The following is a 3862-nucleotide window of genomic DNA, read 5'->3' on the forward strand; positions in this document are numbered from 1 at the left end:
CAAAACAGGCAACAACCGGAAGACAGAGAAGAAGAACAGACTGTGATATAAACAAACAACAAATGGCGTGTGCGGTAGCTCCACCTTAGCATGTGTTCTTTGCAGGTGCTTGTTGAGGTTTGACGTGGTGTTTACAGCAGTGGATAACAGCTTCTGGCCTGGACACAGTTTGCACCTCACCGTCACATTCCTGTCTATTCTTCGGATGAACTCAAAATAATGGGCATACCTCCACCCCTCGAGAGTTATCGCTGACTCAGCCATGTTTATGCAGCACTGCACGCGGAGATGTGGACGCACAAGTCGCGCAGATTACGTACATATAAACCTACAAAGTACTGATATAGTAAATTAAAAAATAATTATTTTTGTGTAGTTGTATATTGCAATAATAACGTATGGTTGTCACAAAATCCCACGGCACACCCGGACTTGCCTCACGGCACACCAGTGTGCCGCGGCACACCGTTTGGGAACCACTGGTCTAGGCACACTAGAGTATGTTGAAGTTAATGCAAGGTCCCTCACACTAGGCTGTGAGTGGGCAAATTGATTTGAGTATAAGACAGTTGAATTGTTTAGTAAGTACTGATACAGTAGTACATGAATGGCCCTAATTGCTTATTTTCTCTCATTTTAGATTTATCAAAAATATAAAACCGATGGACCAATGCAGCCACATCTTTCAGCCTTTTCCGAAAACCATACAAGGAGAGGCAAGAAGAAGATCGTTCCACACTGACTCCATTATCAGCATGATGGGCCCCTGACAGCATGTCAGACACAGCCAGTGGCGGTTCTACGGGGTGGCACGGGGTGGCAGCTGCCACCTCAGAAAAATGCCTTGCCACCCTAAATGTAGGCAATGAATTTATTAATAATATTTTTTTATGCGGCTCTTTGCCTAGTTTCATGCGGCTCTTCAGTTCATATCGAATTGTATATGTGGAGTTTGGGGGAGAGACACTGACTCCTGACTAGTGTTGCACGGTGTGTACCGTACTTGAAGGTACCGCGATACCCTGCCGTTAAAACGTTACGATTCCTCCGTTTCATTAGTATCGGTACTTTAAGAATGACGGGGGAAAGTACTCCGGTGAGAAAGCGCCGTTTTAATAAGAGCCGTGTGTGTTCAGCGCTCTGCTTCCACTCCCTGCACTGCAGCCGTGCCTGCAGTCCCGCCCCTCTCAAGCACGCTCAAGTGCCTCCCCTCTCTCGTGCACGCGGCTAGCTCCAGAGAATGTGAGAAAACGAGATGGCTGCAAGTGGGAGTGCAACTGCCGCTGCGTCTCGGCTTGTTGACAAAAAAGACGACAGAAGCGAAATTTGGAAGTATTTTAGCTATATCTCTGACAGTGAGGGCAAAGCCTACGGACACACGAGGCCTGTCTGTAAGAAATGTATTAATTTTATTAATACGAATTCTTGTCATTTATTTTATTTATTGTTCTCATTTTTTAAAAGTTTGTGTTATGGTTATGTGTCTGGTGTGAAATAAAGCACTAATAATACATTTAAGACTGTTTCCCTTTTTTAAGAAAAGTATCGAAAAAGAATCGGAATCGCAATTCTTGACTTGGTATCGAAACCAAAATGTTGGTATCTTGACAACACTAGCTACTCCTGACAGTTAAACCTGATATTTAGTAGGTCTGTTAAGTATTAACGTAATTTGGCCGGTCAAAGTTGTTTGGGCTCGGATAAAATTGCTCCGTTACTTTGGTCCGGTGTTACTTTGGTCCCGGCTCTCTCCTACGTGTGTATGTGTGTGTCAGGGTGTCAGTATGAGAGGATGACAGCGCGTCTAATTTTGATGTGGCCCAAGAGCCAATCACAATAATACCTGCGATGCAGTGAAACCAATTTGAGGGGGGGGGGGGGGAATCGTTGATTAAACATCCAGTGTTTCCCCTACCATTGTCTTGGAAGGGCGCTGCGCCCCCCCTGACATTCAAGGTGTTTATACTATATATAATTTTTAAATATATATATAGCACCAAATTGCAAATAATCTATAACTACTGTCACTTTTCACATTGAACATGTGCTCTTTTATTAAATAAACTAAACGCTTTCATTTTAAGTTGTGAGTTTAGTGTTTTTGACCCTATTAACACTGATGCATTAATCAATAACAATAATCCACAGCTCTCTCTCTGCTCCAGAGGATTTAAAAAATATATATCCCAATGCCACAAAAATGCATCAGTGACGTGGTTCAAATCTTGTCTCCAGAAAACAAAAAACTGAAACAAGCAGTATCAGTGACTGTGTGTTTGATGTGGCTCTTTGCAGTAACATAGAAAAAATGTGGCTCTTAACCTCTGACTGGTTGGCCACCCCTGGGCTAGTGTATAGCCTGTGGTAGCCTATTGAGTTCATACTGTAGCCTACATGTTCAGAATTGTGCATGGTCTACTCTAGGCACACTAGAGTATGTTGAAGTTAATGCAAGTTCCCTCACACTAGGCTCTGAGTGGGCAAATTGATTTGAGTATAAGACAGTTGAATTGTTTAGTAAGTACTGATACAGTAGTACATGAATGGCCCTAATTGCTTATTTTCTCTCATTTTAGATTTATCAAAAATATAAAACCGATGGACCAATGCAGCCACATCTTTCAGCCTTTCCAAAAACCATACAAGGAGGGGCAAGAAGATCGTTCCACAGTGAGTTGTATAAAGAGCATACCTGGCTGGAATATTCCCAATCTGAGGATATTGCTTTGCATGCAGACATTTTGCCCCTTCAAATGCCCCTAAAACTGTTTATGCATCTGACAGTGGATATTCTAATTGGAAAAAGGACACTTTTAGGGATAGTGGGTTTAATGTACATGCTAAGTCAGAGACACATATTAATGCAATGATCTCATGGGGTGAACACAAAAGAATGGCTGAAACAAACACATCTGTCCTGGGAATGATGGGAGCTGAAAATCAAAAACAAGTAAATCTAAAATACATCAAAACCTTGGCTGAAGTTTTGCTGCTCACAGCTACTCAGAATATCGCACAACGTGGACATGATGAAACTGTACGGAAGAGGATTAGGGCCACATGAATATTTTTTTTGGGAGGATTTGAAAAAAACAAGTCAGAATTCTGACTTTAATCTCAGAATTCTGACTTTTTTCTCAGAATTCTGAGATTCATCTCAGAACAAAACAAATACAAATTCTTTGGGAGAAAAAAGTCAGAAATACCAGTAACTGTAGAACCAGCTTCAGTGAGAGATTTACACATTGCAGGCAACAATGGAGGACGTGAGTGAATTTCTGCGCGCCAGAGGGGTCCAAGAGGAAATCATATTGCAAATGGAAGAACAAAAGGTGAGTTATAAATATATAGCCTAAGTGTGTTTTGGGCGTTCGTAAAAACAACGAAAAGGCGTTAGAATATGAATGTGAAATGCAGACATTGATGAGCGAGCAGCAAGTGCATTAGTTTATATGCTATGGCTCCTCCCCCCCCATCTAATTCAGTAAATAATGGTTTAGTTCGTTGACACGCAAATTTGTGCTTGTTGGAACAGTGGCGACTAACCAAGAGCAACAGCCTGGTGGTTTTCATGTTTCTGTAGAGATTTCATTAAGTGTGTTTAACCCTCGTTTCTGTGATGTGATTGTGATGTGCTATATGTGACATGTACTGTATATAGTAACGTGTGTTGTTTATTGTTCTCTTTTATCCTCTTTCCTCCTTTTTATTTTATTTTATATATTTTCTTATAACTAATGCTGTTGATATATTGTAATTTTAAGGGTGTCTATTACCATCTGGCCGGGGACAACGGCTGGAAATTAGCCATGTCGGCTAAAGCTGCTCCATTTACTGTTTTTGTGACAGTTCATCGATGGGG

The 3862-nt window shown here is 41.4% G+C and overlaps 1 long non-coding RNA gene across 1 annotated transcript; it reads left to right on the forward strand.

Annotated features, from left to right (window-relative positions):
- Positions 1-678: 678 nt before the first annotated feature.
- LOC117453671 (uncharacterized) lies at positions 679-3402 on the forward strand. The gene is made up of 3 exons (XR_004552920.2): positions 679-858; positions 2577-2670; positions 3252-3402. It is a non-coding gene; the product is annotated as an uncharacterized lncRNA (long non-coding RNA).
- Positions 3403-3862: the final 460 nt, after the last annotated feature.

This window comes from Pseudochaenichthys georgianus, chromosome 10, assembly GCF_902827115.2.
Source record: "Pseudochaenichthys georgianus chromosome 10, fPseGeo1.2, whole genome shotgun sequence".
Lineage (NCBI taxonomy): Eukaryota > Metazoa > Chordata > Actinopteri > Perciformes > Channichthyidae > Pseudochaenichthys > Pseudochaenichthys georgianus.